The following is a 15,524-nucleotide window of genomic DNA, read 5'->3' on the forward strand; positions in this document are numbered from 1 at the left end:
TGTGGTTTGCCGTATACACCGGGCTGTCGTGTCCATTCCCAGGGAGCACCCTTCAGTATACGCAGGACCGGGGACAGGTGCCTGATCGACCAGTGGACCACACACCCCTTTTCTCATAATCACTAATCCCCTCTATTGTAGGACTACGCCTAGCGCCCCCCATCACCGTCACATGACCACTGCAGCCAATGTGAGCAGTGTGTGACTGACGTGACCTGGCTGCAGTAGACATGTGCTAGTACTGCAGGTTTAGGGCCCGTTCACATGTCGTTTTTTTGGCACAGATTCCAAACTAAAAAGCACCAGTTTTGACCATAAATTCCATCCTCCCTTTAAAAACAAGGTTTTACCACAGCCGCCCAGGGGCTTTTTGACTCAGACTCCATGCCAAAATCAGCCTGCAAAAAAACACTGGCCCAGATTCACTAAATGTATCTGCGCCAAAAACAGGTTTAAAATAAGTGTCAAACTGGTGCATCTAGTGTTTTTAAAGGCTTAGCGGAAAGTGGGCAGAGTATATATTTTTTTTAACAGCTGGACAACCCCCTTTAAGGCTCCATTCACACAGCCGCAATTTCGTTCCACATTTTGCGGAACGGAATTGCGGACCCATTCATTTCTATGGGGCAGCACATGATGCTGCTCGGACACTGAATTGCGGACCCGCACTTCCGGGTACACACTTCCGTTCCGCAAAAAAATAGAACATGTCCTATTCTTGTCCGCAATTCCGGACAAGAACAGGCACATTCTATTAGTACCGCCAATGTGCGGTCCACAAAATGCTCCGTTTTTCCGGAACACTTGGGGCCGGATCCGGCATTAATGCATTTCAATGGAAAATAATGCCATTGTTCCGGAATTTTGGACAGCATGCTGCAGTATTTTCTCCGTCCAAAAACCGTACAGTGACTGAACTGAAGACATCCTGATGCATCCTGAAGGGATTGCTCTCCATTCAGAATGCATTAGGATAAAACTGATCAGTTCTTTTTCGGTATTGAGCCCCTAGGATGGAACTCAATACTGGAAAAGTTTAATGCAAGTGTGAAAGTACCCTAAGTGATCGGCTGGGGCCCTTGCTGATCATGAGAAATAGGGCGTGGCCTAAGATGTGCCCAAATTTCAGCTCAATTCTGGCATAAAAATCTGTCTCAGAGTAAAGTCTCATTCACACATCCATGTCTGTGCTTAAATCCGTGAAAAGGTGGTAAGTGATTTATCCATGAAGGGTCCGTGTGTCAGTTTTTTGCGGTCCGTGTGTCATCCGTGTTTCACTGACACTACACAGCATTAGTGGTTTTCATGACCCATAGACTATAATGGGCGTGATGGATCCGTGAACACGGCCAAAATAAAGCATGCATCCGTGAAAAAAACACGGAGACCATAGTAAAAAAACTGATGTGTGAATACACACATTAAAATGAATGGGTATGTGTACTGTCCGTGGAGAAACATGTATGTGGAACAGTGATGTGTGAATGAGGCTTAAGTCAACCAATAATTAGTATAGAGTCATTAATAAGGGGGTCATTTATTATCCTGAAATATACCTAGTTAGGTCCATAAATATTAGGACACCAACACAATTCTAACATTGTTGGCTCTATACACCACCACAATGCAATTGAAATGAAACAAACAAGATGTGCTTTAGGCCGAATGCACACGGCCGAGAGCGGTCCATGGTAACCCGGCCAGGATTCCTGCTGACGGCAGGAGCGCACGGCGTCATTGGTTGCTATGATGCCGTGCGCTTCATGCCGCAGTTACTGTACAGTGATACACTGGTATAGATCATACGAGTGTATCACTGTACAGCAGCGGAGGCATGAGGCGCACGGCATCATAGCAACCAATGACGCCGTGCGCTCCTGCCGTCAGCAGGAATCCTGGCCGGGTTACCATGGACCGCTCTCGGCCGTGGAACACGGCCCTGTGTATGAGGCCTTAACTGCAGACTGTCAGCTTTAATTTGAGGGTATTTACATCCAAATCAGGTGAACGGTGTAGGAATTACAGAAGTTTGCATATGTGCCTCCCACTTGTTAAGGGGCCAAAAGTAATGGGACAATTGGATTCTTAGCTGTTCCATGGCCAAGTGTGTGTTATTCCCTCATTATCCCAATTACAATGAGCAGATAAAAGGTCCAGAGTTCATTTCAAGTGTGCTATTTGCATTTGGAATCTGTTGCTGTCAACTCTCAAGATGAGATCCAAAGAGCTGTCACTCACTATCAGTGAAGCAAGCCATCATTAGGCTGAAAAAACAAAACAAACCCATCAGAGAGATAGCAAAAACATTAGGCGTGGCCAAAACAACTGTTTGGAACATTCGTAAAAAGAAGGAACGCACCGGTGAGCTCAGCAACACCAGAAGACCCGGAAGACCACGGAAAACAACTGTGGTGGATGACCGAAGAATTCTCTCTCTGGTGAAGAAAACACCCTTCACAACAGTTGGCCAGATCAAGGAGGTAGGTGTATGTGTGTCCAAGTCAACAATCAAGAGAAGACTTTACCAGAGTGAATACAGAGGGTTCACCACAAGATGTAAACCATTGGTGAGCCTCAAAAACAGCAAGGCCAGATTAGAGTTTTCCAAACGTCTAAAAAAGCCTTCACAGTTCTGGAACCACATCCTATGGACAGATGAGACCAAGATCAACTTGTACCAGAGTGATGGAAAGAGAAAAGTATGGAGAAGGAAAGGAACTTCTCATGATCCTAAGCATACCACCTCATCAGTGAAGTATGGTGGTGGTAGTGTCATGGCATGGGCATGTATGGCTGCCAATGGAACTGGTTCTCTTGTATTTATTGATGATGTGACTGCTGACAAAAGCAGCAGGAGGAATTCTGAAGTGTTTCGGGCAATATTATCTGCTCATATTCAGCCAAATGCTTCAGAACTCATTGGACAGAGCATCACAGTGCAGATGGACAATGACCCAAAGAGTTTTTTAAGGGAAAGAAGTGGAATGTTATGCAATGGCCAAGTCAATCCCCTGACCTGAATCCGATTGAGCATGCATTTCACTTGCTGAAGACAAAACTGAAGGGAAAATGCCCCAAGAACAAGCAGGAACTGAAGACAGTTGCAGTAGAGGCCTGGCAGAGCATCACCAGGGATGAAACCCAGCGTCTGGTGATGTCTATGCGTTCCAGACTTCAGCCTGGAATTGACTGCAAAGGATTTGCAACCAAGTATTAAAAAGTGAAAGTTTGATTTATGATTATTATTCTGTCCCATTACTTTTGGTTCCTTAACAAGTGGGAGGCACATATGCAAACTGTTGTAATTCTTACACCGTTCACCTGATTTGGATGTAAATACCCTCAAATTAAAGCTGACAGTCTGCAGTTAAAGCACATCTTGTTTGTTTCATTTCAAATCCATTGTGTTGGTGTATAGAGCCAAAAATGTTAGAATTGTGTTGATGTCCCAATATTTATGGACCTGACTGTATATTAGGCATATTTCTGACGCAGATTGCGGCGCAAAGGTTAGTTGCGCTGCAATATGCAACTTTGCCATGCCACGCCCACTTTTTTAGACCTAGTAGGCCCATTTATCATTTTCTACGCCTGTTTTAGGTGTAGAAAATGGTCTAAATGTAAGACAGTTAGGAAACTGGCACTGGATGCGCCAAAGTTATGGAGAGGCCTGCGCCTTATAACATGGTTATAAGGGAAAATAATAGCATTCTGAATACAGAATGCATATTAAAATAGCGCTGGAGGGGTTAAAAAAATAAAAATTTAACTCACCTTAATCCACTTGCTCGCGCTGCCTGCATCTCGTCTGTCTCTTTCTTTGCTGAACAGGACCTATGGTGATGTCACTCCGGTCATCACATGATCCATCACATGATCTTTTACCATGGTGATGGATCATGTGATGACCGGAGTGATGTCACCACAGGTCCTGTTCCTGGAATGAATGCTCACCACAGGTCCTGTTCAGCAAAGAAGGAGACAGACGAGATGCTGGCAGCGCGAGCAAGTGGATTATGGTGAGTTAAATTATTATTATTATTATTTTTTTAACCCCTCCAGCGCTATTTTACTATGCATTCTGTATTCAGAATGCTATTATTTTCCCTTATAACCATGTTATAAGGGAAAATAATACGATCTACACAACCCCGATCCCAAGCCCGAACTTCTGTGAAGAAGTTCGGGTTTGGTACCAAACATGCGCGATTTTTCTCACGCGAGTGCAAAACGCATTACAATGTTTTGCACTCGTGCGGAAAAATCGTGCGTGTTCCCGCAACGCACCCGCACATTTTCCCGCAACGCCCGTGTGAAAGAGGCCTAAAACTGCATCAAAAACTGCCACAGAAAGCTGTTTTATATTAGCTGTACAATATACATTTTTATAGTGCTTTTCACCCGTTGTGCTAGTGCCCAGCATCATACTATAATAATATATAGCACACAGTAATGTCACAGCACATGGATAATAAACCCACCATCATACTATAATAACATAGCACACAGTAATGTCACAGCACATGGATAATACACCCACCATCATACTACAGTACAATAACATAGCACACAGTAATGTCACAGCACATGGATAATACACCCACCATCATACTACAGTACAATAACATAGCACACAGTAATGTCACAGCACATGGATAATACACCCACCATCATATTATATGATATAGCACACAGTAATGTCACAGCACATGGATAATAAACCCACCATCATATTATAATGATATAGCACACAGTAATGTCACAGCACATGGATAATACACCCACCATCATACTACAGTACAATAACATAGCACACAGTAATGTCACAGCACATGGATAATACACCCACCATCATATTATATGATATAGCACACAGTAATGTCACAGCACATGGATAATAAACCCACCATCATATTATAATGATATAGCACACAGTAATGTCACAGCACATGGATAATAAACCCACCATCATATTATAATGATATAGCACACAGTAATGTCACAGCACATGGATAATACACCCACCATCATACTACAGTACAATAACATAGCACACAGTAATGTCACAGCACATGGATAATACACCCACCATCATACTACAGTACAATAACATAGCACACAGTAATGTCACAGCACATGGATAATACACCCACCATCATACTACAGTACAATAACATAGCACACAGTAATGTCACAGCACATGGATAATACACCCACCATCATATTATATGATATAGCACACAGTAATGTCACAGCACATGGATAATAAACCCACCATCATATTATAATGATATAGCACACAGTAATGTCACAGCACATGGATAATACACCCACCATCATACTACAGTACAATAACATAGCACACAGTAATGTCACAGCACATGGATAATACACCCACCATCATATTATATGATATAGCACACAGTAATGTCACAGCACATGGATAATAAACCCACCATCATATTATAATGATATAGCACACAGTAATGTCACAGCACATGGATAATAAACCCACCATCATATTATAATGATATAGCACACAGTAATGTCACAGCACATGGATAATACACCCACCATCATACTACAGTATAATAATATATAGCACACAGTAATGTCACAGCACATGGATAATACACCCACCATCATACTATAATAATATATAGCACACAGTAATGTCACAGCACATGGATAATAAACCCACCATCATACTATAATAATATATAGCACACAGTAATGTCACAGCACATGGATAATAAACCCACCATCATATTATAATGATATAGCACACAGTAATGTCACAGCACATGGATAGTAAACCCACCATCATACTATAATAATATATAGCACACAGTAATGTCACAGCACATGGATAATAAACCCACCATCATATTATAATGATATAGCACACAGTAATGTCACAGCACATGGATAATACACCCACCATCATACTACAGTATAATAACATAGCACACAGTAATGTCACAGCACATGGATAATAAACCCACCATCATACTATAATATATAGCACACAGTAATGTCACAGCACATGGATAATAAACCCACCATCATACTATAATATATAGCACACAGTAATGTCACAGCACATGGATAATAAACCCACCATCATACTATAATAACATAGCACACAGTAATGTCACAGCACATGGATAATACACCCACCATCATACTACAGTACAATAACATAGCACACAGTAATGTCACAGCACATGGATAATACACCCACCATCATATTATATGATATAGCACACAGTAATGTCACAGCACATGGATAATAAACCCACCATCATATTATAATGATATAGCACACAGTAATGTCACAGCACATGGATAATAAACCCACCATCATATTATAATGATATAGCACACAGTAATGTCACAGCACATGGATAATACACCCACCATCATACTACAGTATAATAATATATAGCACACAGTAATGTCACAGCACATGGATAATACACCCACCATCATATTATATGATATAGCACACAGTAATGTCACAGCACATGGATAATAAACCCACCATCATACTATAATAATATATAGCACACAGTAATGTCACAGCACATGGATAATAAACCCACCATCATATTATAATGATATAGCACACAGTAATGTCACAGCACATGGATAGTAAACCCACCATCATACTATAATAATATATAGCACACAGTAATGTCACAGCACATGGATAATAAACCCACCATCATATTATAATGATATAGCACACAGTAATGTCACAGCACATGGATAATACACCCACCATCATACTACAGTATAATAACATAGCACACAGTAATGTCACAGCACATGGATAATACACCCACCATCATACTACAGTATAATAACATAGCACACAGTAATGTCACAGCACATGGATAATACACCCACCATCATACTATAATAATATATAGCACACAGTAATGTCACAGCACATGGATAATAAACCCACCATCATACTATAATATATAGCACACAGTAATGTCACAGCACATGGATAATAAACCCACCATCATACTATAATATATAGCACACAGTAATGTCACAGCACATGGATAATAAACAATATGTCTATGGGGAGGTGCCACTGCACCCTCTGCCCCCCCATTAGTTATTCCCCTTCTCACTGCACCCACTTCTTGAATCGGTGGTAACTGCAGGGACACTGGAGCTCACTGCACCAGATGGAGGACAGGAGTAACAGGATCCTTACTGGGTTTGTGTGGTAAACTCTCCCCACGGTACAGTCATCCTCCATTTTGCACAATTGTTCTATGGATTACGATCTTCAGAATTTTACTGCAGACCAGATACAACGATTACAGTCAATTCTGCTTTTTTCACTAGCCAACCAGAAATACATGCTTTCCATACTAGCCAAAGGGGTCTCCTGAAATACTAGCTACTAACCAACTGTCGATTTAAGGCTTATTGCACACGTGCGCTCCGTGGCCGTATTGCGCACCGCATTTGCGGATCCGCAATACACGGGCAACGTTCCGTGTGCATTCCGCATCATGGATGCGGACCCATTCACTTCAATGGGTCTACAAATCCGGAGATGCGGGTCTTCAATGGGTCTACAAATCCGTACTCCCGTTCCGCAAAAAGATAGAACATGTCCTATCTTTTTGCGGAACGGTCGGATCCGCTGCGGCTGCCCCACGGTGGGTGTTTGTGCATTGCGGCCCGCAGCACGGCCATGGGACACACACGTTTGTGTGCAAGAGGCCTAAAGGGGTTTTCAGGGATTTTTATACTGATGACTAGTGTTGAGCGAAGCGAGCTTCGGATGCTTCATCCAGAGTCGCTTTGTTCAAAACTTCGGAATAATACTGTACGGAGATCCGTCTCCGTACAGCATTAGAATGTATGGGCTCCGATGAGCCGAAGATAGTTATTCACAAAGTTGCGCATGACTTTGTTGAATAACTTTGGTAATTGATTTTTACAGTGGAAAACCACTTTAAGGGCTCATGCACACGACCGTGTGCTGGCCGGGCCCGTGCTGTGGACCGCAAATTGCAGTCCGCAATGTAAGGGCACCGACCGTGGGGCAGCCGCATGCGGATCGCAGACCCATTCACTTGAATGGGGTCCGCAATCCGCATCCGACAGTCCGCGCCAGAAAAAAGTAGTGCATGCATTTCTTTTTTGTGGTGCGGAGGCACGGACAGAAAACCAACAGAAGCACTCCGTAGTGCTTCCGATCCGTGCCTCCGTTCCGCACCGCACCTCCTGGATTGCATTCACTTGAATGGGTTTGCATCCGTGATGCGGGGTGCACACCGCTGTATGCGGGCCGCAATACGGCAACGGCCATGTGCATGAGCCCTAAATCTTTAAACCGAACTCGGCTTCAGTTCCGACTAGTACCTCGGAACTGAATCAGAGTTCAGTTTCAAGTTTTAAAGTGGTTTTCCAGTATAAAAATCAATTACTGAAGTTATTTAACAAAGTCATGCGCAACTTCGTGAATAACTAACTTCGGCTCATCGGAGCCCATACATTCTAATACTGTACGGAGACGGATCTCCGTACAGTATTATTCCGAAGTTTTGAACTAAGCGACTTTGGATGAAGCAACCAAAGCTTGCTTTGCTCAACACTACTGATGACCTACCCTCTGATCGGTGGGGGTCCGACACCCAGGACCCCTGTAGATCAGCTGTTTAAAGGGAATGCAACATTCGTACCAGCGCTGACTGAAGCGATGAGCAGGTTTAATTATACCTCCGCCGTCCCCATTCACTCCAATGGGACGGCTTCTTCCTATTCAAGTGAAGCCGTCCCACTGAAGTAAATGGGGGCGGCGGAGGTATAATGAAACCTGCTCACAGCTGCAATTTCGATGGCGAGCAGGTAAATGGAAGAGAAGGCAGTCCTGAGGATAGGTCATTAGTATAAAAAGTGGACAAACCCTTTAGGCCTCATTAACACGAACGTGATTTTGGTCCGCATCTGAGCCGCAGTTTTTGCGGCTTGGATGCGGACCCATTCACTTCAAAGGGGCCGCAAAAGATGCGGACAGCACTCCGTGTGCTTTCCGCATCCGTTACTCCGTTCCGTGGTCCGCATAAAAAATATAACCTGTCCTATTCTTGTCTGTTTTGCGGACAAGAATAGGCAGTTATATTAATGGCTGTACCTGCCATTCCGCAAATTGCGGAACACACATGGACGTCATCCGTGATTTGCGGACTGCAAAAATACATAACGGTCATGTGCATGAGGCCTTAGGGTTCACACGAACTTTTTTGCGTTCCGTATACGGAACCATTCATTTCTATGGGTCCTAAAAAAAAACGGAATGTACTCCGTGAGCATTCCGTTTCCATATGTCTGCATTTCCGTTCTGCTACATTTTGAGTCTTGTCCTATTTTTGTCCGCAAACCACGTTCCGTCGCTCCATTCAAGTCAATGGGTCCGCAAAAAAAAGAAACACATATGGAAATGCATCCGTATGTCTTCTGTATCCGTTCCGTTTTTGCGGAACCATCTATTGAAAATTTTATGCCCAGCCCAATTTTTTTCTATGTAATTAGGGTCCATTCACACGTCCGGAATTTCGTTTCGCATTTTGCCGAACGGAATTGCGGACCCATTCATTTCTATGTGGCAGCACAATGTGCTGCCTGGATCCGGAATTGCGGTTCCGCACTTCCGAGTCCGCAATTCCAATCCCGAAAAAAATAGAACATGTCCTATTCTTGTCCGCAATTGCGGACAAGAATAGGCATTTTCTATTAAGTGCTGGTGATGTGCGGTCCGCAAAATGCGGAACGCACATCGCCGATGTCTGTGTTTTGCAGATCCACGAAACCGTGGTTCCGCAAAACACACACAGACGCGTGAATGGACCCTTACTGTATACTGTATATGCCATACGGAAAAACGGAACAGAAACGGAAACACAACGGGGGAAAAAAAAGAACAACGGATCAGTGAAAAACGGTCCGCAAAACACTGAAAAAGCCATACGGTCGTGTGAACAAGCCCTTAGGCCCCCTGCACACGAACGCGTGCTTCCCGTTGCCATATTGCGGACCGCATTTGCAGATCCGCAATACACGGGTGCGGACCCATTCACTTGAATGGGTCCGCAAATCCGGAAATGCAGAACGGAACCTTACGGAATCACTATGGAGTGCTTCCGTGGGGTTTCGTCCGGTACTTCTGTTCTACAAAAAGATAGAACATGTCCTATCTTTTTGCGAAACGGCCAGATCGTGGACCCATTCAAGTGAATAGGTCCGCGATACGCTGCGGCTGCCCCACGGTCTGCGTTTGTGAATTGCGGCCCGCATTTTGCAGGCCGCAGCATGACCTCGGGGTGGATGTGTGGGTCAGTGGTTTTTCAGAGGATAGGTCATCAGTATCAAAATCCCGGAAAACCCCTTTAACATCCCAGAAGCTCGCCCCGTTGGGGTGCTGCCACACGTTCAGGCTTTCTGATGCAGTTTTTAAAGCCAAAATCAGGTACGGATCATAAAATGAGAAAAAGTATTACGGACATATATCACTTCTCAGCATTTTGTAATCCACTCCTGGTTTTGGCTTCAAACACTGCATAAAAAAAACTGAACATGCGGCAGCACCCTTTGCATCCCTGATTGACATCTTACGTCATTCTGTTGGTGCCAGATGGTCGACATAATTCGGTCTCCAGATCTGCACAGGATGCATCACGGTTGGGTTGAACATCCATCTGCCTTGGAGCAGATGTAACCAGGACTGCTAGCAAAATGTCTACAGATTCTTATTAGTAATCCCTGGTTAACATGTGGTGTCCGTGTTCTCCATGGTCAGCACGCGTACCCCATTGAATTTAAAGGGGTTGTCTGTTTTTTATATTAAAAACCTATCCTCAGGTTAGGTCATCAATATCAGATCGGCGGGGGTCCGACTCCCGAAACCCCCACCGATTAGCAGCATTCATGCGAGCGCTGTGCTCTCTTCAATATTTACCTGCTCGCCGTTGACAGCGAAGGAGCGAGCAGGTGTAATTACACGTAAGCCATCCTATTCACTCCAATGGGACGGCTCCTTCCTATTCAATAGAAACCGTCCCATTGAAGTGAATGAGTACGGCAGAAATGTAATTAAACCTGAGAAGAGAAGGCAGTCCTGAGGATAGGTCAGCAGTATAAAAAGCGGACAACCCCTTTAATGTAGGGATTCACACATCAGTGGTTTTCCACGTATCCTGGGTCCATGGTCATACCACGCAAGCATGCCCTATTTTTGTCTGTGATTACAGCTCCCTCATGCACATGAAAATCCATGGGTCAGTGAAAACCACGGACACAACACGGATGACATCTGTGTTTGGTCCATGGTTTTTACGGACCATTGGCAGGAGATGGTCTGGTAATTCACTTTCAGCAATGTCTATGCAATCCAGGTGACACATATAGAGCGAAAAATGGAGACACGGACCAAACACATATGAACATCTATACACTGATGAACCACTGGCCATCTGGTCGCAGATGTAATTACGGACAGGGACGTGTGAAAGAGGTAAGTATCACACATATCTCATACATGGGCATTACTACCGCTAAAAGGGCCCATTTCCACTCAGCCATAAGGTGCAGTTAGTGATAACATATATATATATATATATATATATATATATACATATACACTCACCTAAAGAATTATTAGGAACACCTGTTCTATTTCTCATTAATGCAATTATCTAGTCAACCAATCACATGGCAGTTGCTTCAATGCATTTAGGGGTGTGCTCCTGGTCAAGACAATCTCCTGAACTCCAAACTCAATGTCAGAATGGGAACAAAAGGTGATTTAAGCAATTTTGAGCGTGGCATGGTTGTTGGTGCCAGACGGGCCGGTCTGAGTATTTCACAATCTGCTCAGTTACTGGGATTTTCACGCACAACCATTTCTAGGGTTTACAAAGAATGGTGTGAAAAGGGAAAAACATCCAGTATGCGGCAGTCCTGTGGGCAAAAATGCCTTGTGGATGCTAGAGGTTAGAGGAGAATGGGCCAACTGATTCAAGCTGATAGAAGAGCAATGTTGACTGAAATAACCACTCGTTACAACCGAGGTATGCAGCAAAGCATTTGTGAAGCCACAACATGCACAACCTTGAGGCAGATGGGCTACAACAGCAGAAGACCCCACCGGGTACCACTCATCTCCACTACAAATAGGAAAAAGAGGCTACAATTTGCACGCGCTCACCAAAATTGGACTGTTGAAGACTGGAAAAATGTTGCCTGGTCTGATGAGTCTCGATTTCTGTTGAGACATTCAGATGGTAGAGTCCGAATTTGGCGTAAACAGAATGAGAACATGTATCCATCCTCTGATGGCTACTTCCAGCAGGATAATGCACCATGTCACAAAGCTCGAATCATTTCAAATTGGTTTTTTGAACATGACAATGAGTTCACTGTACTAAAATGGCCCCCACAGTCACCAGATCTCAACCCAATAGAGCATCTTTGGGATGTGGTGGAGCGGGAGCTTCGTGCCCTGGATGTGCATCCCTCAAATCTCCATCAACTGCAAGATGCTATCCTATCAATATGGGCCAACATTTCTAAAGAATGCTATCAGCACCTTGTTGAATCAATGCCACGTAGAATTAAGGCAGTTCTGAAGGCAAAAGGGGGTCCAACACCGTATTAGTATGGTGTTCCTAATAATTCTTTAGGTGAGTGTATATATAAGGTATTAGCGTTTTAATATGGAGCCTCATAGGTATTAACGTTTTAATATGGAGCCTCATAGTTACTTCTGCCGTTTGCGTTATCCCATCTGTGCAGCATTACTTTTTGCATTTCCTGCGCTGTGACATCACTACATTATTCCTGTACATCACATAAGCATTATATGCATACATTTGGCGTCACTGTTTTTCTAATTCCAGTATTGTAACATCACTGAGTAGATTATCCCTTTACTATGTGAAGAAAGGTGCAAGGGGCGGTCATTGATGGAAGGTATGTGTCACCGAGATTTCTGGCCTCGTGAGGTAAGAGCCGGTAGTTTTAAGTGTCAGCGGCAGCTAATGCTGACTGACACTGTTTGTTGTTAGTGTTGCTGTAAAGACGATCCGGGCCGGCTCTTACTGGGAGTAGCCAAAGTGCTGGGTGGGTGGCTCCTCCCCACGCTCCAGGCCGGGTCTTTATTGGCCTATATAAAACCCAGCCAGCAGTCTCAGCTGGGTGTGGATTATCTTCCAGCTGACAGTAGAGTGTGGTCAGTCTCTGTGTGGGTTTGGAACTGAGAACTTGTGCCTTGCTTAAGGTCAGAGAGATGCCTGCTGTGGACTGTGGGTGGAAAAACTGCTGACCAGGTGAAGGTTTTTGTTCTGTGGACTTTTTATGGTGTGAACAAACACCAAGACTGCAAACTGTTACTTTTTGTTTTTCCCTTTGTGTGGATAAAACACTGTACTGTTTAAGTTAAAGACTTTGTGGTTGCCTCTGTACTGTGTCTGCTAGCCTGTCTACCAGAGCAAATCCCCACATATGACCTCACTTTGTGTATAATGCCTATGTTGTGACATCACTGTGTGCACATTATTCCACTATTATTATAATATTGTGTACATTATCCCTTTACTATGACATCACTTTCACACTAGCGTTATTCTTCTCTGGTATTGAGTTCTGTCCTAGGGGCTCAATACCAGAAAAAAAAATGCTTCAGTTTTATCCTAGTTCATTCTGAATGGAGAGCATTCCGTTCAGGATGTCTTCAGTTCAGTCCCTCTTACGGTATTTGGCCGGAGAAAATACCGCAGCATGCTGCGGAATTTTCTCCGGCCAAAGTTCTGGAACACATGCTGGAATGCCGGATCCGGCATTAATTTCCATTTGAAATGTATTGATGCCGGATCTGGTACCAAGTTTTCCAGAAAACTGGATCCGGTTTCCTGGTCTGCGCATGCCCAGACCTTTAGAAATGCGAAAATAATAAATACCGACTCCATTTTTCTGGATGACACCGGAGAGACTGATCCGGAATTTCAATGCATTTGTCAGACGGATCCGCATCTGGATCAGTCTACAAATGATATCCGTTTGCACACCGATTTCTGGATCTGGCAGGCATTTCCGGCAACGGAACTGCCTGCCGGATCCTCACAAAGCAAGTGTGAAAGTACCCTTATGCCAATGTTGTGACATCACTGTGTGCACATTATTCCACTATTATTAGATCACTGTGTACATTATCCTGTATTATGGCATCAATGTTTTTAACATCTCTGTACTGTAAATGTTGCTGAAGGTGATCATGGTAGAATGGGGCCCCACTCCAAATTTTTGTTATTGGGCCTATGGTTACTTGTTAGACCCCAGATCTCACACAATTTTTAGTAGTATAATTTGATGTCACATGTACTCCTTGCCTTAAAGGGTATCTGTCACACTGACAGCATGTTATAGATCAGGAGGAACTGAGACGATGGTTCTTTGGCGTCCAGTGGTTGGTCCTAGTTAGCGATTGACAGCTCCCTCTACGTTCATGTGCAGTGTTCCCACTGCAAGTGTTAATGTGATTGCACTTTGTCTCATATACTGTATGTAGAGAGAGCAGTGGGTCCCTAGCTACTGTTGCTAGGCAGGGCTGGCACAAGCGCCGGATTGAAGTCCCTTAGATCCACCAGAGGAAATAATTCTGAGTGCCCACTCTGTTTATTTAGGGCCTTAGGGGCCCCGTTTCAGTAAGGTCCATTATTGTCAAATCTTGGGCCCATCAGAAGATCCTCTGGTGGGCCAGTCTGACTCTGGCTGGCCCCACCCTTTCTAGGAGGAAGTCAGTCTAATGTGAACTGTGGATGTGTAAACACACCATAGTGTTTTATGTCGTGCCTCTGCGCCGTAAAAAATAGAACTGGTTCTATTTTTTGGGCGGTCCGGACGTATCACGGATTCAAGTTGATTGGGTCTACATCCGTCAGCGCCAGCCACACGGACGGTGCCTATACGGGCGCCCCACGTTTTGTGTGCATGAGTGCTACGGCCTTATTCATACATCTTTCAGTCAGCATTTCCTATCAGTGATTGTGACCCAAAACCAGGCGCGGGTCAGAAAAACACAGAACAAGTGCTAATCTTTCCCTTACACCTTATGTCTTTGGGGGCTGCACTCCTGGTTTTGGCTCCCAATCACTGATGGAAATCACTGACGTGTGAATAACTGCCAGCTTTATCGAAAGTGCCTTGCACTTGCACCAAGGGCACCTCCACTACCATCAGAGAGAGGGCCCCAAAGTCTGAGTATGCCCCGAAGGAAGAAAGGGTGTGCCCTCTTATCACTACACAGCACACGGACCACCGGAGTGAAAGCTGCCACCATGAGTATGACTACCCCCGCTGCACATGCTCATACAGGGGAGGCTGTTAATCCTGAGACCACCCACTGGATGTGTAAACATACAAAGAGCAGAGATTTTCATGAACAGAATAATGACAGATCAGATGACATGTTCAGTTTGATGATGTGACGGACACCT

At 44.1% G+C, this 15,524-nt stretch overlaps 1 protein-coding gene across 3 annotated transcripts in view; it reads right to left on the bottom strand.

Moving 5' to 3' along the window:
* The window catches only part of ARHGEF7 (Rho guanine nucleotide exchange factor 7), a 157,902-nt gene that overhangs the window by 115,872 nt on the left and 26,506 nt on the right, over nt 1-15,524 (bottom strand). The gene's annotated exons all lie outside the window — the stretch shown is intronic.

This window comes from Bufo bufo, chromosome 3 (genome assembly GCF_905171765.1).
Source record: "Bufo bufo chromosome 3, aBufBuf1.1, whole genome shotgun sequence".
Taxonomy (NCBI): Eukaryota; Metazoa; Chordata; class Amphibia; order Anura; family Bufonidae; genus Bufo; species Bufo bufo.